Source organism: Ascaphus truei, chromosome 5 (assembly GCF_040206685.1).
Source record: "Ascaphus truei isolate aAscTru1 chromosome 5, aAscTru1.hap1, whole genome shotgun sequence".
Taxonomy (NCBI): domain Eukaryota; kingdom Metazoa; phylum Chordata; class Amphibia; order Anura; family Ascaphidae; genus Ascaphus; species Ascaphus truei.
Window position 1 is genome coordinate 95,056,426 of NC_134487.1, and position 20,792 is coordinate 95,077,217.

The 20,792-nt window shown below is 42.8% G+C and overlaps 1 long non-coding RNA gene across 1 annotated transcript in view; it reads right to left on the reverse strand.

The window, feature by feature from the left end:
* Nucleotides 1–2,123: 2,123 nt before the first annotated feature.
* Nucleotides 2,124–20,792, reverse strand: part of LOC142494405 (uncharacterized) — a 43,115-nt gene continuing 24,446 nt past the window's right edge. Inside the window, exon 3 of the long non-coding RNA XR_012801420.1 lies at nt 2,124–2,629. This is a non-coding gene — a long non-coding RNA (uncharacterized LOC142494405). The remainder of the gene's footprint in view (nt 2,630–20,792) is intronic.

Genomic DNA, 20,792 nt, shown 5'->3' on the forward strand with positions numbered 1-20,792 from the left:
AAGCGGGAAATACATCAGAGGACCCATTTTTTTCTGTCTGTAAGTCTTTTGGCTACCATGCCGTAATAAATGTTTCATTTTTAAACATTTTTCCTCCAGCCAAGTTCTTAAACTGTGCGCAGCCCTTCCTTTTTTATTTTGTGTTCCTGTATCGCACTGGTCTGCAGCACGCCACGGGAACATTTACTGCATGCATATCAAGGAGTTGGGAGTATACTCATTGACTCTGGATTGTCATTACTCGCTCTAAATAGCCAGTGTGGGTTACGGTGATTCATGTATTGATTTGGAGCTACAGGAGAACACTTACCTGCAACCTACACTTGCCTGCAACCTGGAGGGGCTCTGGTGATGCAGGACCTTTTCCATGGCTATACAGGTTTGACATCGCTCTTTCCCTATATTTGCTCACAGTGAGAATCAAGAAATATACTCTATCCCTTATTTACCACACAACACTGGGCTTATTATACACATCAACAAAAAGAACTATATCCAGCAGTTTTTATGGACTGTTCCACTAGCACTCAACAATTGAAGTGTATACTTTTCAAGGTCTGCATACCCACCATTGGAGTTAGAAGCACCCATTTTTGGATTAATTTCCTAATTTTTCTAAATCCACAGCTAAACCCTGAAACAAATGGTTACAGCTTGTGGCTTCACCTTGTCTCCTCCTCCGCATCCGCGTATCGATAGTGGATTATGTTTTTATGTTTGAATTATTCATTCATCATGCAGATTGCAAGTGATAGAATGGTTTTTTTTTTTTTTTTTTTTTTTATTTATTTTTTCTCGGAAAAGCCAGATTGGCCTTTTTGAGACTCATCTGTGGACCAAAGGAAGCGGCAGATCCAAGGCGGATCCACATCCATCAATTTTTTTTGGCTATCTCTATGTGCAGTATGTGCAAGATTGTGTGTGTTTATGTGACCGTATGTAAATGTGTCTCTACAGTATGTACTGTTAGGCTGCGAACCCGCTGCGGCCGGCGGGGCGCGTGGCCGCGAACCACCAGACCCCTGTCTGAATGGTCCCTGCCCCCCCTGCCTCCTTCCGGCAGGGCTGACTACGTACTGTGATGCGTCAGCCGGCCGATGCTGCAAGAATCTTGTGAATTTCGGCGCTGACGTGTCACGTGGTATGCGAGTCAGCCAATGGGGAGGAGGGGAGGGAAGGAGCTAGATGGGAGGCGCCTTGGGCGGGGAGCAGGGAAGGAGCTGCGGGTTAAAGTGTGTGTGTATGTATGTGTGTGTGTATGTGTATATGTGTGTGTGTATATGTATATATGTGTGTGTGTGTGTGTATGTGTGTGGGGGGTGGACGGCACCCCAACTAGATCCCGACCCCCTCCCTCCCACTCCGGCTCCCGGCTCCCTGCAGACCGCATATCGCGGTCTGTGTCTGTCAGCGCCCCGCCTGTCTCTATGTGCAGTATGTGCTGACTGAGGGAGCGGGGCCTTAGCCTAAGTGTGGGTGTGCTTTTGTGTGCTGTTGTACAGTATCTATTTATGTGTGTGCTATCATTATATACATTTGTCTAAGTTGGTGTGTATGTGTGAATAACCACATACTGTATAAAAGTGAGTCTATACATGTGCTTGTGTTCTGTGTGCTTGTGTGTAAATCAGCATGACTGTCTATTTATGCATTGGCTTGTATGAATCTGCTTAATCCCTGCTATAAGCATTGCAACTTTGGAATCAGCATTTTTGCTCATATTCTGAGATATTTGTTAGTGAAATTTATGGTAAGGCTTACAGTTTAAACTAGCAGCAGGATACTGTATGTCTCTATAATTGGGTCCCTACAGTCAGACACTTTGCACAGCCAATTATGTTGTCATATAACATTTTGCCCTCCTGACATTTAAATATGCACATTATGCTTCCTGAACCACGAATTCAGAAAGACCAAAGACTTATCACTACTGGGGTTTATTCAAGACTATTGCATGACTACTGAGGAGCCTGAAAAGTACATTTCCTTGAAAAATAAGCAGATCAGTCAAGTTAAATTATACTATTGAAAAGACGAAGCAAGCCACTTCTAATAGGATCACAATGGGGTAGATATGCAAAGCTCCGGTAAATCTGGCCTACTAGTAAGTGACATAACGCCCATGAGCATGTAGCAATTTGAAATGTAAATACAAAGAAACTGATTTAATTGGCCACATCAGAAAAATAGCTCAATTGTTGATTTTGCTGAGCAAGCATCCACCTCTTCTGCTGGAACAACTTTAGTGCTTTAGTGTCTTATGCTCTGAGGATTTGCAGCCTCCAATACACTGATCAAGAGCTGGAAATCCTGATCAATGGAGTAGTTGACAACCATTCCAAACTCATGGGCTTTGTCATCCCGCACAAGCACAGCTAAGTAAAAACTGCATATTTGGGGAAACATTCTCCACTAAATTAATGCCCTGGGGGAAAACTACTCAGTTAATATGCTGAAAAAGCACTAGGCAGACAGCAAGTGCAAAGTCAAGTGTAAACTGGCTTCCCAGGAAGACAGAAGGGGGATCACAGCCATCTCACCCATATAGAGGAGCAGCTGTGTGAGGGGATTGCCATCTCTCTGGTAATTGGTCTTTCTGGAATCGTGGACACGAAGGATCTGGAGAGACCTGGTAAATGAAAATACATTACATATGTTATACACTATATATCTATATTATGTGTACATGTCGCTTTATACACAACCTTGTGTGCACTCAAACATACAGGGGGAAGGAGTGGCTCAGTAAGTAAAGACACAGACTCTGGCACTCAGTTTGAAGCAGGGGAGCCTGGTTCAATTCCTGGTGTTGGCTCCTTGTGACCTTGGGCAAGTCACTTTATCTCCCTGTGCCTCAGGCACCAACAACATAGATTGTAAGCTCCACAGAGCAGGGACCTGTGCCTGCAAAATGTCTCTGTAAAGCACGATGTAAAACTAGCAGTGCTATACAAGAACATGCTATTATTATTATTACAGTACTTAGCTACTCTAAATAATGTATGTGCTATGGTTACTTGTGTGCCCTCGTGATTAGGAGATACTAGAATCCATGTCTTGTATCTCCTAAGAATCATCATCAGCAACTTGCTTATAGTCTTAAGGTTCACTGATAAATATTGTTGTTCCTTCTGCTAACGATCACCCCACTGCTTTAGTTATTGGCCTGTGTCCCTCAAATCATCTTCCCGTCTAAATGCTGTGATGTCTCGTCACAGCGTAGGATCTTGTGTCCGAGATTAAGGCAGGAAACGTAGTATTTCTCTATATGGGGTTTATTTACAAGATTAAATAATACAATAACAGGCCCACCGTCCCTTTAAGTCAAAACAAAATCATAAAACATATGCCTACTCCTTTTAGGAGACTAACTACACATTCAGCTTCAACCCTTACTAACTGGATGGACAAATAAGCTGGTTACCACCCCAAAACAGGTACTATTATAGTTAACCATATACAATCTCTGCACACAGTAATATAGGGTTTCTCTTTTCTGCTATTCCAGGGTTTGGTGCAGATGTCCATGCTCCAGCATCGTCTCGCGTCCTTCCTAGGGGAGGTCGGCCCAACGAGAGCTCATAGAATCTCTTCCATGTAAGTCCGATATTAAGGACAGGACATCCCCACTTCAGCACAATCTCGTGTCTTTCCTTCTTCCTGTGATTAACAACCCATGCAGTCCCAGCAGGCTCCGGGACCACTGTCCAGTGAGCCTAGGGAACTGTGCCAGTTTCACATAGCTGGGGAGAACTCTTCTCTGTCCCCGTTCCCTGGGAACAGCAGTCAGTCTCATTGTGTATAGTCACTTCCTGACTTTTAAAACGCCATGAGCAATCAGAAGTTCAGCCTGCTCAATTAGCAAGCAGCAGCTCCTGGCTTCTCTAGGGAGATTAACTCTCTGTGCGCTGGAAAGTCCCAAAACTGCCCTATTCCAGCACCTAGAGGACAATGATGGTATCGCAATGCATTCAAGACTTCTAATGTTTTCCATTGTGAACATGTTATTTTAAAGTACTTAACATGATGCTGTGCCCAGAACATACTTTAAAATAAGCAGTGTATCTAAATGTACTGTACTTGCTACACAAAAGGGTGATAAACTATAGCCTGCCTTAGTTCTTAATCATGTGAATGGTAGTAAAGGCCTATAAACATTTTGCAAAAGTTTGTGGGTAAGGAGTTCTGTTTTTTGTTCTGCGAAAATGTTGTCTAAATAAAAAACTTATTTCAAAATGGATGTTTTATGCAGATATTATATATCCAAATATGCGTATTTGTACTCACATTCTGTATGACTGTGTTTGATTTTAATATGTCATTTTTCTTGCATGACCATAAAGCAGTCAGCACTTGCGCCAGGCTGCAGAGTCTATGAAGGAAGAGTAGGCTGAGGAGGAGATGGTGACCCTGCCCCCACGAGTTTACTCTTGAGCAGTTTCTTGTTCATAATCTAAGTGCCCCTGCTGCTACTGCTGCTGCTGCTCCAGCCGCTCCTCCCGCTGCACCAACTGCTGAACTTGCTGCCCATACAGCTGCACCAGACATGGCACCTACAGCTGCCTCAGCTGCTCCACCACCAGACACTGTGTCAGCTGCCCCAGCCAGTGCAACACTAACTGCATGTGATACCACTCCTACTGCACCAATCTGCCATACTTCAGCACCCCTGGCTGAGAGCAGCCTTCTGGCCCATCAGCAGGAGCTGCTGGAGATGCAGCAATGCAGGTTCAGGAATCCTACGACCCAGCTTAGCTACATTGAGGCTACTTCACAGTGGATGGAGTAGACCTCATGCTACCTGGAGCAAGCAGGCTGCCACAGGGAGCAAGCAGGCCACCCCCACCAGCGCATCATGACTCATGTCAAGCGGCAGCACATTAGTGCAGTGCTAAATGGCATGGGTCAGATAGCAGCAGCTCTCTATGGCCTCATATGGCTATGACACAGGGCCTGGAGGGCATCAAAGTGCCTCCATGCTCCGTACACTCGGTACCTCCAGTAAGTTCCTGCCAGCATGAGAGGTCACTGTTACTGACCACCTCACCTCTTCCTCCTCCATCCTCTGTGGAGTTGGCCACTCCATCTACAGAGGCCGTGCCTATATTGAGGGGTGGCATGCCTCACACCAGAGGGCAGACTTAGCCGACTAAGAGCAGGCATTGTATTATTTTTATAGTTACTTTGTTTATCTGGTTATTTTGTATATATTGTTAATTAGTTATGAGTTTATTTAAATTAACTGTGTGAATAAAAGTTATTTAATCAACTTCTGTCTCTTTGTAATTCTTGTTCATATATGTTGAAAGATTACGTGAGGTTTCCAGCACCTCGGCAGACGGTGATCCTCGCTGAAGGGACTTTAACCTTTTGCTTTAGGAACTTTAACCTTAGGACTTGGCTGGGGAGATTTTTACCATTGGCACTGTTATTGTTTGTTCCCTCTATCACGAACTGCAGACGTCTGGGAGAGCGCCAAAAAAGACACAGGACAAGTTGGTCCATTCAAGCGCTCTCAGTTTATTGCTATTCGAGCTGCATTTTTTTAGACTAAAGAAAACATTATCCCTTTTAGGGGCGTTTTAGGGGTGCACACTGTCAGATCGTAGGCATTTACACTGTCCTCTGGAGGTGTTCCATACCTGTTAGAGGCGTAACAGACTTTTGGCGAAAGCGACTTGATTACAAAGCTGGTTTAAACAAGAATATATGTAAAAGATGAGCAAAGTGTTTTTCTCTTGGGAATAATAAATCACGCCACATTCTGTTACACCTCGAAGGCCACTGCTTCCTGAGAACAGTCTCTTGGGTTCAGAAGTATATCTAAGATAAAAAATGCAAGCTACTTCTTTTAAAACCGCTAACAAACTATAGCTTATAAATTCACAAAATGGAGAACAGACAAAATGGAGGACAGACTAGTCATTTTAACCCTTTCATATGTAAACACATTATTATATACTGATACTTAATGCACTCAATATTATCTGCAATAGTAGGCCACACAAACATATCCTACTTTCCCTTTAATCATTAAAAAACATAGTATAGTTAGTGTCTGGATTTGGAGAACAGTCGCAGTACTGCAATCTCCAGGACTATATACTTTCCCCGACGGACCTGAGCCTCAGGGAACCCATCCAGCTACAGCTGCGGCCGCCTTTATCCTAATGCGACCGGATCCACGGCGCTCTGCTAACCGCGGCCAGATGCGGTATATTTTCTTACTTTCCGTAGCACTTTCCGGTATGTTAGCGCTCGGATTTTTAGCGCTGTCCGCTATACTGCAATACCGTCTAAAAACACATGTGGGCGTTCGCGAGCTGTTGTCTTAAAAGTCTAATAAGTCTAATGCATGTCTAATGCATTATGTCTGTGCGCGCGCGCAGTATTTGTAAAATGGAGGATTTACAGTATACAGTATTACAAAAATATAGCGTCGCATCTTCTTTGAATATAAAATTATCACATTTCTATACAGTATTGTATGTACTGTATTATTTTGTAATCAGTACTTTTACTTTTACTTGTTTTCATACTCTTTTTATACAGTATTATGTGTGTACCATACAGTACTGTATGTCTCATTTGAACATTGTTGAAACGCATAGGCGTGTTACAGTATCACATTTCGGCACATACAGTGCTCTCCCTCTCGCCCCGCACACACACGGCTAAAGTACTATTTCAACTTCTTATCTACAGTTCAGTACACCTCTCCCAGCCAGATGGCTTTCTGGCTTCAATCATCCCGAACCTGTCATCACATTCCTGCGTGTATAACGTACAGAGCCTGGTGTCACATTTCAGCGCCTGCGTGTAATCATGTGGAAGTTGAAGACTGGAAAAAAAAATATTTCTTTTTTTTTTTATGTTTCGTTTCCAGACGTGTGCCTGCATAAAAATTTGTGTTATTCTGATATTCTATCGGTACAGTAGATTTTTAATGTTACACTGGTCATTCACGTGCTTTATGTAATTTTTATTGATTTGGGGGTCTGGGGATCAAAACATTATGATGACCTGTTGAAAATATGTCTTTGAACTATAGTACAGTACTGCTAATCCTTCATGCAGCTTTACCCCCTCCCCCCGCAGAGACACACAAGGCTCAAGGATTTCAACTTCTTATCGACACCTCTTGAAAACCATTCATTTTCAAAAGCTTGGCTTTGTGCTTTTAATCGTCCCGAGCCGAGCCTGGCATCACATCTCTGCACCTGCGTGTAATCCTCTTTGGGAAGGGACCTAGTTGATGATTAATGCGCATGCATGTATAACTTCACAATCATTTTCAAATGCTTGGCTGATTAGCCAAGCATTATGCTAATCCATTATGATGATCCCCCAACCCTTTGAGGCTTTGTTTACGGTAACGCAAGCGCACTTGTGATAAACCCTTCTCGAATTTAATATGTTAATCTGATTATATAACCAAAGAATAAAAATGTAACCAATGAATAAAAATGTAAGCCTTCTTGAAGAATGCCCCCCCCCCACACACACACACACACACATTCACAATGAATTTAAAGTTCAAAAAAAATAATGTGAATGTAATGAAATATTTATTTTATTTTATCAGGAATAAAAAATACAAATAATCATTTTCAGTGTTTAACTTCTTTGTACACGTACAGTAGTGTACTGTAGTTATTCTGTCAGTTGAAATTTTAGGGCCGGTGCATAATAATGGAAGAATGAAAAATACAAATAATCATGAATAATGCAAATTTATAATAATAAAAACAGTAATACAAATGTTTAGTCTTAATCTTGTTCGTCATGGCCACATTGCATTCTGTAGTTCATTGAGAGAGGGGGGGGGTTTGTGTAAATCATGACTGTAGATACACTATACACACAGTTCACACAATTTACACATGATACCGGTCCCCCCTCCCTCCACCCGTCCTTTTATAGTGCAGCCAGCTGTCTCTGAAAAGGAAATAAAAAATGAGTGCAGTTAAGTGCATATAATTGCATTGCGTACTATAAAACTACTCCATATTGGACTACTGTATGCAGTTACTACTGTCAAACTACTGTATACTGGAACTACTGTACTGTAAAATACTTTGTAACAAGATTGGTAGTGCAGCCAGCTCTCTAAAAATTAAAAATTAGTGCAGTAAATTGCATGCTATATACTGTAAAACAATCTGTGCCATACTTACCTGTATCATGCTGTACTTGGTGTGCCAGTACTTACCATACTACAGTACAGTACTATACTACCTTCCTGATGCTTGCCCATTACGCTCTATCACAATGGGCAACACTGTCACAATATGGTCGAAATATTTATTACAGAGTTCCTGTCTTTGAGACAGGAAGAGATGTTGTTCCTGAGTATCACAAATAGTGGCACTGACCATAGGGACAGATGTCTTGAAGCCTGCCAGAAGAAACAGCACGCTGCCTGCAAGACACAGGGGAAAGAACCTCTAAACCTGAATGCTGACATAGCCTGAGGAAAAAGGCAGCAACACAGGAAGAGAGAAGACTTTCCCTCCAACTACAAGAAACAGATAAGACTTTCCTTTATAAGACTTTTTTGTATATCTGCACATATCAAGATATATGTTTGGGGCTGGGAGACATGCTTATCTAAAGGGAGTTGTGAACTGCATAGGTTTCACTAGAAATACTCCCAAGTGGAACAGAAGCGTTGTTTGACCCCTTTTTTGAATATGTTTGGATGTTTTTTCTTATTTTAAAGGAACAGGCGCAATAAAAGCCTTATTTAATTTCACCTTGACAAGTCTCCCTTGCATACCTCTGCGCACGTCCTCCTACATAAATATACAGCGATACAAAAAAAATAGATAGATACTGTATAGAAGAGTTATATAAATATTTAGCGATAACAATAAACATAGAACGATACTGTATAGAATAGAGTTATATAAATATACAGCGATAACAATAAACATAGAAAGATACTGTATAGAATAGAGTTATATAAATATACAGTGATAACAATAAACATAGAACGATACAGAACAGTACAGTACAGTACTTACGCGGTAGTTACCATTGGTGTCCTCTTTACTTTTTTGGTCTTACCATGGGCATGATAGCGCACGGTTGCTGCTGGCACAACAAGGCCAGAAGTACTTAGCCAGCGCTGAATATCCGCAATTCGCTGTCCTCTCGTGTACATCTCATTTATTCTCATGCTGAGATCCTTAGAAATCTTTTTAACAGATGCATGTAGAAAGCAATACAAGATCAAGAATGTATATTCGATGTTTAGTCGATGTGTATTCAATGTGCAGTGAATCCACAAAATGGATGGTGTATTTATACTTTAATGAGTCACATTAGAATACGCCCACTTTTAACACCTGCACCTCGTCACCATGCATAAAAGGTGACACACATTGCATAGCCTCCCACTCGATGATCTGTATCTGAACTTGCCCTTGTCCAGAGACTGCATTGTGCCATCTGCTTCCATGGATCAACCCCGATTCTACGGACACAAGAACCCACTCGCCTCTGCTGTGCCTGTCATGCAGAAAAAGCGAAAGGTGGCAGCCGTTTCCAAGCCAAGGCCAAAGCGAAAGGCTAATAAAGGCCCCCGGGCTGAAAGGCGTCAGAGGATCCGCCAGACTTTTACCTTGATGTTGGAATAAACGGTTCTTCACACCACCACTGCCTGCTTGTGATTCGTTTCCACGGCTGTGCGCCGTTCCTGCCTCCCACGGGAGGAGTGTTTATCCGTTGCTGACTTTCCCCGGCTGCACGCCGGATAGCTGCATTACCTGTCGTCACTGGACTGAGGGGGGATACACCCACATTGGCACAGAGAAGTTTCCTGGCGGTCTGCTGATCGCCGGTGCTGCTGTTCATCCTTACTTCTGGCTTGTGATTGCTCCTACAACCGTGAGTCTCCTTTTACAATTTTACTGGTGCTCTGAGGAGAGCTATTTGTTTATTTGGAGAAGACTTTCATTCACCGGTTTACTGCAGAGACCAGCCAGTATTGTGTTTATTTGCTCATATCTCATGACTCTTTGAAGCGCCTGGATAGTTAACCTCTGGTTACCTTGTATTCAAAGGCTTTAAAGAAGCCTTATTATGTCAAGAAGAAATATGATGATGTACACTCAAAGCAAAACAAATGGTCCCCTTCTGCATCAGCCCTCGCCGCCGCTGCCACTTCTCTCCTGGAAACCCAGAGGACACCTTCTCCATCATTCCTCGCCGTCGCTTCTCTCCCGGAAACCCAGAGGACACCTTCTCCATCACTCCTCGCCGCTGCTGCCGCTTCTCTCCCGGAAACCCAGAGGACACCTTCTCCATCACTCCTCGACGCCGCTGCCGCTTCTCTCCCGGAAATCTACAGGACACCTCCTCCATCACTCCTCGACGATGCTGCCGCTTATCTCCAGGGAACCCGCATCTCATCCTCTTATGCACCCATCCACACAGATGTCCACAGCACCCCATGCACAAGATCCAGCTCGTTAGACTGCATGCTGAATGGGTTAAGTGTCGATATCCCTGGGAACTCTATGCTGGGAAAGATAGATCTTCTTTTAGAGACAATGCTAAATATAGATCAACGGATGGAGAAGATTGATCAACGGATGGAGAAGATGGATCAACGGATGGAGAAGATAGAGACTGACATAGTGGGGATACATAATTTGCTCGGAGTTCATGCCCCTGTATCTCGGACGCCGGAGCAGGAGGGTGGCCTGGATGGGATGAATGGGACCTTCAACCTTCCATCACCAAGCGCACCCCCTCCATCAGAAGAATATGTGTTCATGTATGCCGTTGACGAGGATGTCATGACAACCCCATCAAGACCACGCCAGGAGGCAACACTGACAAGGAAACCAAGACAGGAGGAAAGCATCCTCCCAGACATCCTATTCTCGCCCGCCGCCACAAGCACACCCGCTCCCAGAAGAACCCCCGCTCCCAGAATCCAACCCACATATGCTTGCATTGAGAAGGTGCCCGACATCATCCTGCGTGAGCTGCCCCAGCCACTCAGGGAGAAGTATAGGTTTGCAAGTGCTCGTTTACCCCAGAGGCATGCCTTGTTAATTTTCAAGCACACGTGCCATACTCGTTGTACTTAGGGTGGGCCCACAATGTGAACTATGAACGGAATCACGAGAAAAAGGCTCTTTCTAAAAATTTGAGAAAGACTATTGTGGAGGAATTGCGGCGCTATTTTTCTATTACCGATCCTTTAATGAAAATCGTGCGAGACTCCATTAATGGCATTTTGCGGCATACAAGACATCGGCCCTGGAAGGACAATCTGCTGGGGATCGAATTCCTTTCGTGATTGCTCGTCTGTTAAAATGTTGATTCATTTCTGACTTGTTCATTGTTTAAAATTGTATTCTAATATGTTTTTTTAAATATACCTGTATGTTTTTAATTACAGTACACCATTAATGTTTTATTACTTACAGTACTCCACCAATAAAATTAATGTTGATTGTTGTAGATTGTATTCATACTGTCAATGTTTTTACTGTATTGGACACCATTAATGTTTTTGTACTTACTGCACCCACCAATAAAATAAATTGCTGTTTTTTTTAAATATACCTGTATGTTTTTAATTACACTTACTGCGCATTACAGTACATCAAAATAGTATTAAAACGCATTATCTGTATTTGTATTATTATTAGAGTAGGACACACATACTGTACTGTAATAAATGTACAGAATAAATGCATACTTTTTATTTTTGGGGGTTATTATACAGTACTGTATGTAAAAAAGTATGTAATAAAGCTCAGTTATTCTATCCTAATCAATAAAAATTGCACTGATTCAGATTCAGCAGTGTGCAAGCATCGTTACAAAAAGCGATATTATCCATCGAAATCCCTCCATTTGCCGTTCTCAGGCTGATGACAAAATTTATTTTCTGAGGAAGAAAAATAAATACTGTAAATACTGTAATGGTTAGTTCAGTAGTCAGTCCCCTAAAGAAGTTCCCACAGTCCGTACCCGCAGTCCCATCGGTCAGTCCCAACAATTATTTTCTCGGGGGCGTCTCTTGTTCACATACACGCATGCGCCTAGATGTGATGAGACGCATACAGTATGCGTTTCAACAAGGTTCCAATGCGCATGCGCCTAGCTGTCCACCAATCTACTGTAGAAGCTGCTCAGCCAATGATATTGCTGGACTAAAGTTTGGCGAATTGTGACTAAAATAACTACAGTAAATAACCATAAGCAAAGAGATTGATTACAGGAGAATCGCTTTACTGTGCATTGATATTGATATTTCAAAAAAGAATAAAATACGGCAGCCGTACTCACCATAGACTTTGCCAATCGGTTGGCGACAAGCCACTGCCAGTCCCGTAGTCTTGATTATAAATGTAGTTGACAGGTGACAGCGGGCCTGCTAGACCTGTAGTTGCCAGCTGATGAAGCTTGAAATCGCTTTGGTATATGCAAGCTTGCTGGTATCTGCACGTGAAATCCTGCTCAGGCTGCAGGTATCCAGGCGGGGGCTGATAGCAAGGGTTGCCGGTCAGCAGGTTTTCACAGACGGTCGGACCGTTATTGGAAGCCGGTGCTGGCGCATTGCTTGCCTGGGACTTACGATTCCTAGTTGGTTTTACAAAGGTACTGGAAAATTCAGGGGCAACACACCAATACCCTCCTCCTGTAACTCCGGGTGCAGGAGCAATACGAAAAAACCGTGGATCGATACTTAACTTTTTCCTTATCGCGCGCTTCCACCCCAGAGCATCTGGTGAAAATCTGTAAAAGTCATAATTTTCGATAAAATATTGATAAATTTGACCAACTGTGGCCATCTTATCATCTGTTGAACTAATTGCTGACCATATTACAGTAAATAAGCGTACGTTATGTTGGGCTTTCTGAACACGGACTGCAGTGATGTACTCATCTCTGGACCTTTCTGGACAATGGAATAGAACACCAGACAGTTTGCATTTAGTTTTTAATATGAAACGCCTAAATAGATACAATGTTGTACAACTTTTTCAGTACCAAGGTCAATTCACAAAGGACCACTGGGGTATTTTTTATACACCTGCAAGTCGACACATTACTGAAGCGCATGCGCATTACAATTCATGAATATCTGCCACGCGAAGAATTGCAACCAATTAAATCCGAAACATTCTCATTAAACAGATCAAGTGCGGTGGACGCCGGCATGATTGCGACATGAATACGGCACGAACGACGCATGAACGCGGCGAAGCGCGTGGCATTCGGAAAAAGTCACCGGAAAATATCGGTGAAGTGTTAGAATAAAAGGGGCCGTGGCTGTATGTGTGACTTTAGGTATGGATCTTGGGGTTGAAAATTGGAGTCTGGGAGACACTGTAGGGCCCTAGTGCAACTAACCGAAAATAGTGCGAGTAAGACAGGGAGAATTCTAGGGCCACAGGTAACTTTATCCCCAGACCCTCCGCAGTCAAAAAGACTTGCTTTTCACCCCAAAACCCCACCTAAGACTTAGAGTCCCAAAGTTTGGAATCTCTAGGGCACAGGGAATAGAACAGAAAAATAATCTCTTCATTTCTGTCTGCCTTATTTCCCCAAACACTTTCCCTTTAACTCAGTTTAGACTCTCAGAATCCCCCCAACCTTATGTATGGTTGGGCACCCATAAACCATATATTTTTTGTGGGTCACCTTGGCACTTGCTGGGGTAACCCCCTTAACCCAGGGATTCCCTCAGCTCTGATGATACACATTTATCCCTGTGCCTCATACTCCTTTCCGAATTGTGCTGAAGCAGGGCTCCCTAGTGGTGAGTCACGCTTACATACAATATGCCTACATGTATCCGAGAATCAGGCATGATTCCCGGGTGCATCTGTTGGGGAACTGGTAACTCTGGACCCCAACCTCATAGGCCCATTCAGACAACAGTTCCTATGCAACACCCCCTCCCCCCCTTGTAACTCATATACTAGCAATCCCTGCTTGATTGCCTGCCCGGAAAGGGATAAACACAAAAAAAGTTTTTCAGAAAAAGTACAATGCAATAATACAATGTTACTGGGTCCAATAACTCACTCTCAAGGACCCTTATACATGGAGCAGGGGTAACCAAACGGGCTTTGAACTTTATTATATAGCCTGGTTAACCCTTCATGTCACTTTCACCAAACGGAAGCACGGCTGTGCATTGGAATAGGAGAAGCCAGTGTTTTCCGAACAAGGTCTTTAGTCGGTGCTCTGAGTGGTCTCAATACTTTTAAATTACTGGTGCAAGTGAGTGTATTTTCACTGCTCTGGTTTATATTTTAATTTCATACAACATGTATGCACTATGCTTCCTATATCTCTATGGGGGTCTGAAAACATAGACATCATTGTAATGGTCGTGCTCGTCACAAACCAGGACCGGACCATGGGGATATGAAAACACCGACCTGAGACCGCAAAGCCAGGTCCTGATTGCGGATTCCGTCGTCGTGGGTAGCCATGTCGGGGTTGGAGAAGGCAGGGTAAATGTTATCCAGGCTTGAGTCAAGGCAGGCAGCACAAGAGCGATGGTCGAGGTCACATGCTGGGGTCAAGGCAGGCGGCACAGGAGGAGGTCGAGGTCACAGGCTGGGATCGGTTTCAGGAAGACCATTGTAGAGCTTCAGTGCACAGCTTCAGCATAGGTGCTTCAGCACAGGAAGGCTAGACGGGCCAAGGAGGGTTGCTTAGACAAGCACAGAAACAGATCAGAAAATGTTGAAGGCCTCTGGAAGCAGGGTATGCACACAGGCCACAGGAACAATGAAGTATTAGCACTGGGGATTCAGCGCTTCAGCACAGGAATGGGATTTCCGAAGCAGGGTAGGAACTGTGAGTAATGAAGGCCTCTGGAAGCAGGGTATATGCAGACAGGCCACAGGAACAACAAGGCTATAGCACTGGGGATCCAGTGCTTCAGCACAGGAACGGAGTGGCCCAAGGTAGGCCAGGCAGAGGTGCTTGTAGCAAGCACAGGTTACATCAATGAAAGGATTTATGCTCAGCCACTTCCTGGGGGGAAGGGCTGACCCTAAATAGCATAAGCAGCCAATAGGGGAAGAGCTGCACACCAAGCAGCATCAAGACAAGCAGGAGTCTTAGTTCAGAACAGGTGATTCCAATTGCTGCTCAGGGTAGGGTTGCCAGGTGTCTGGTTTTTACCCTGACATACCGGTAATTCCGATGCCTGTCCAGTATAAAATCGGTGGGAATACTGGACATTTATTTGTCCAGTATATACATGTTGCGGGCAGCGGAGGCAGAGGCAAGCGCAAGGGCGGTGAGTGCGGCTGTAAGTGCTGTGATGCTATTGGAGGAGAGGACGGCCAATCGGAGGACAGCAGAGGCAGAGCCCACACCCCGGCAGCCCCGAGACAGGTCCGGTGATGTCTGCGTCCTACCAGGAAATAAGGTAAGGGTGGGGGGGTGTAAGATGATGATTGGAGCCAACCTGATGAGGTGATGATGATGGGGGGAATAAGATGATGATATGGGGGGGCCACATCCGCTGCCCTCCTTCCGCATCCATTGCCCTCCCTCTGCATCATCTGCCCTCCCTCCGCATCCTCTGCCCTCCCTTCACATCCTCTGCCCTCCCTCCATATCCTCTACCCTCCCTTCGCATCCTCTGCCCTCCCTCCGCATCCACTGCTCCCCCCTCCGCAGCCACCGGGCCCGACCTGACACCATCCCCAAGATAATTTTATATGTATTGGGGAGGTGGGTGTATTTTGTATATGTATTGGAGAGGTGGGGGTATTTTGTATATGTATTTGGGGGTGTGGGGGTATTTTGTATATGTATTGGGGAGGTGGGGATATTTCGGTTTTGTATTAGGGTGGTGGGGGTATTTTTTCTATGTATTCTGGGGCGTCGGGGTATTTTTTATTTGTATTCTGGGGGTGTGGGAGTATTTTTAATATATATTCGGGGACGTGAGGTTATTTTTTATATGTATTCGGGGGGCGTGGGTGTATTTGTTATATGTATTCAGGGTGGGGGGGGGTCGCATCTTTTACCATTGTGTCCAGAATTTTTGGACAAGCCATCTGGCAACCCTGGTTTAGGGAGTGTTTTGCCTGGAACCTCTATAGCCCTGGAAGGGTGAGTTCTAGCCAAACCAGGACCGAATCCCTTACAATCATAAAGGAAAAGAATCAAGACTCTACAATAACCCTTCATAGATTTGAAAAAATCTGCATTTTTCTTATACCATGTGAGTGGGCAGTCTATAGAATTTATTGCGCACTTTGCTAATTTATTTTTTGTAATTTTGCACTATATAATTTTTTTTCTGTCTCTCTATGAACCCTGACAGCGTTTGCAATTTCCATATGTTGCTGGGTAGCACTCAAGACCTGCTCTTTTTCCTTGTAGGCTAATCCCTGAAATAATGCTATCATAATGATAGTCTGGATCTGAGAAATGGCATGTTTTGGAGGATGGAAGATCTGCGTTCAATAAAAGGCTCATTGAGCCTTAAATATGTAATACATTCAGATACTATACTAAATATCATGACAGTGCTGCCCTTATAAAGTTCCATAAACATCATAAGGGCATCATGAGATGTACAGTAAAGGATCTGGAAAAATATGGTCTACTTATAGCGATAGTGTAGCATGATATCCCATATGATGTTAAAAGGACTAAATCTACAGTAGCTGATTAAAGCATTTAGTTCATCAGGCTTTGTAATTATTCTTAAATAATATTTCAAAGTTACTATGTAAACATGACAGGTTAAAATGTAAGGTGTTTTACATCCTACAGCTACAATATTGTAATTTGTGTAATAGCATTGTGCATTAAGCAGGACTTGCTCTTATCTTTCACTAAGAGGCCTATGCTAGAAGCCTTTCTTAAATCATCTCGCTGGGCCTGTTACGCCGCCAGTTTTGTCAGCGTAGATATCATGGTATTCACAAAGTTTCTGTAGACCGGCGATAGCTAAATTCCCAAAACTGGCGAGGAGCAGCGATGTGATATACTCCTCTCTCAAAAGGCTTCATTCATCTACCTGAAGCAATCTACTGTGATCTAGCCTGCGCATATCTCGCCAGCGATCGCAGGGTTTTAATAATAATTTTAATACTAGTGTACGTGTGCAGGGGTCTCCTGAGAAGACCTGTGTTGATTTGAGGTCAGGGGACCCCCTGCTTCTCGAGATACAGGCCCGTTATGGGGTGCCCGGTATCTCCTATGCATTTAAATGTCCCGGTCACGTGATACGAGACAATTAAATGCATAGGAGATACTGGCACCCCATAATGGGGCCTGTATATCGGGAAGCAGGGGTTCCCCAGACCTGAAATCAATGTGGTTCTGCTCCTGATACCCCTGCTCGCATACACTAGTAATAAAATCGTTATTAAAACAGCTTCATTACCTTAGCGTCAAGTCGCTAAGGTAATGAAGGGGTTCAACTGCAATAGTCTGTTTATTGGGGGAAGAGGGTGTGGATGAAGGCGACAGTAGCCTCAGGGTAGGTGTTAGGCCTGCCGGGAAGGTTGCAGGAGGAGTTAACCCCTTCACTACATAGCAGTGGGAACCGCTATTGTAATGAAGGGGTTAACCAGTCCCACTACCCCCCCCCCCGAAGGCCTAAACACCCACCATTGGGGCTAAAACCCGTTTCATCCAATCCCTCTATCCCAATAAAACAAAATAAATACAACAACCCTACTACTCACCTCCTCTACCCCAACAAACCCCCTACCCCCCTAACACATACAGTACAGTAATGGGCAAAATTACTATTATCCAGATACGGATAATAGCTAATTTGCCCATTCAAAATCAAACATTAGCCAGCCAGCATAAATATATTAAATAAACAGTACTTCTTACCCCTACCATCATGAAGGGAGTCCTCATCAGCATACTGCAGGTCCATGTCCACTGTTGGCAGCAAGAGTACAATAAATAATACAATCTAATGGCCCATAACCCCTTAATCACCTTAGGGGCTAATAACCTCTATAGTAATTAAGGGATTAACCCCTGTCCCCCGCTACCTACCGGGAGACCTAACACCTACCCCGGCCCCACTATACCCACCCTCTACCCATTGATTGGCATAGTGGTACATCATGCCCATATTATATGGGCATGATAAGCCACTATAGCAGTCAATGGTCAACCTAATAAAAATTGTTAAGGCCAAAAATACACAATAATTAACGAAATATACAAGCACCTAAACACCCCAACAATAAAATAACTAAAAAGCCGAAAGTACACATCAATAAAATTAATCTATCACCAAAACAGCAAAATAATTAAAATTATGCTCTTCCAAAACATAAGAATATAATTAAATAAATACCTATCCAACAAATCAATTAAAGAAATAAAACTACTAGCCAACAAATCAATTAAAGAAATTATGCAGCTACCCAACAAAACAATTAAATACATAAAACCACCAACCAATCCTAAAATGTAGTAAAAACAAGCCATGCAAATACCAAACAGTTTAGTGAAAACAATAAACAGAAATAGAAAAAATAATAATCAAGCATTTGACAAAAAATGCATTGCCTGTACCCTATATCTGTACCCTAACAGGTAAATACATTGGCAGTCAATGGACGATGAAACACATACATATAAATAAATACAATTAAAAAAACCTGAACAAAGACAATTATATACATTCAATATTTATCTTAACTTTAGAAGTCTTCACCCTCTGAATAAAGGTGTATCAGAAAGCTCTCGACCCACGATGTCATCCATTGCAATCAGACTCCATCATCCTTGAAGAACAGCATCAGGTACAAAAATCTTCTTTCTTTCATCTTCTTTGTCCTTCTATCTTCTTCTGTCATTATTTTCTTCTTTTCTTTAATCTTCTATCTTCTTCAGTTGTAATCCAAAATACCCCATGGTGAATCCAGCAACGGAAATTGTCTCAACATCTTCTTGAGTGAAAATGAGATAGTACAGGCCTTATATAGGGCCTGTGATGTCACATTTTAGAGTCAGATGGTACAGCTCCAATCCGATTGGACGCTGTATCATATGACCAGCTTTTTTTATTTTAAGGATGCAATGTCATCTCCAAGGGAGGTATATCACATTCTTTAAACCACATGGCTCATATAACATGGTATTACAGCCAATGGGACTGAAGACAATCCCATAGGTTCCTGTACCATGTGATATGTTCCATTAGTTAAAAGGATGTGACATCATTCCTTAAAGTGATATGAACCATATGGTTTTAAGGATGTGATGTGCCTCCCTTGGAGATGATGTCACATCCTTTAAAAATAAATAAAAAAGACGGTCCCATGATACAGCCTTCAATCGGATTGGAGCTGTACCATCTATATAAGGCCTGCTCCATCTCATTTTAGCTCAAGAAGACGTTGAGGCAACTTCCGTTGATGGATTTACCATGGGTACTTTGGATTATAACTGAAGAAGATAGAAGATTATAGAAAAGAAGAAAATAGTGACAGAAGAAGATAGAAGGAGAAAGAAGATGAAAGAAAGAAAGAAGATTTTTGTACCTGATGCTATTCTTCAAGGAGGATGGAGTCGGATTGCAATGGTTAATGTCGCGGGTCAAGAACTTCCTGATACGGCAGGATTCGGATGGTAAAGACTTCTAAAGGTAAGATAAATATTGAATGTATGTAATTGTCTTTTTTCAGTTTTTTTGAGTGTATGTTTTTCCTTATCTATTGACTGCTAATGTATTAATCTGTGCCCTACAGATAAATACAGTGAAAGGCAATGCATTTTTTGGCAAATGCTTGTTTACAATTGAATGTTATTTTTCTATTTCTATTTATTTACCAATTATTTGATATATGGATGGCTTGTTTTTAGTACATTTTTTGATTGGTTAGCGGTTTTATTTCTTGATTTGTTTTGTTGGTTAGTTGTTTCTTTAATTGTATAATAGTATTTGGTATAACATAATTTTTATTCTTTTGCGGTTTTGGTGTTAGAATAATTTTATTGATGTGTAGGTGAGTCTTTTTAGTTCATTTATTCTTCTGGTCTTTTGGTGCCTGTTTATTTCTTTAATTGTTGTGTATTGTTGTGCTTGATTGTTTTAATAGGTTGGCCATTGACTGCTGTAGTGGCTTATCATGCCCATAATATATGGGTATGATGTATCACTGTGCCAATCAATGGGTAGAGGGTGGGTATAGTGGCCCTCGGGTGGGTGGTTAGGCCTCCCGGGTGAGTAGTAGGGGACAGTGGGTTAACCCCTTAATTACTACAGCCGTTATTAATCTCTAAAATGATTAAGGGGTTAGGGGCCATTAGATTGCATCTTTTCTTGTACTCTTGCTGCCAACGGAGGACAAGGACCCGGAGTATGGTGATGAGGATGCCCTTCATGATGGTAGGGGTAAGTAGAAGTTTTATTTTCTTTATTTATGCTGGCTTGCTAATGTTTGATTTAGAATGGGCAAATGAGCTATAATCTATATCTGGATAATAGTAATTTTGCCCATTACTATACTACTTCTGTTGTTGGGGCTAGAGGAGGTGGGTAGTAGGGTTGTTGCGTTTTTGAATGTTTATTGTAGGTAGTGAGTATGGATGTCATTGGCACTTGGCCCTTGGTGGTTGTTTATACCTACCGGGTGGGTAGCGGGATGGGTTAACCTTTTCATTACATTAGTTGTATTAACCTCTAAGGTAATGAAGGGGTTAACTCCACCCGCAACCCCCCACGCAAGGCCTAAACACCCACCAAGGGCCAAATACCACCTTCACCCACTCCCACTACCCACAATAAACATGGCACCGGTAGT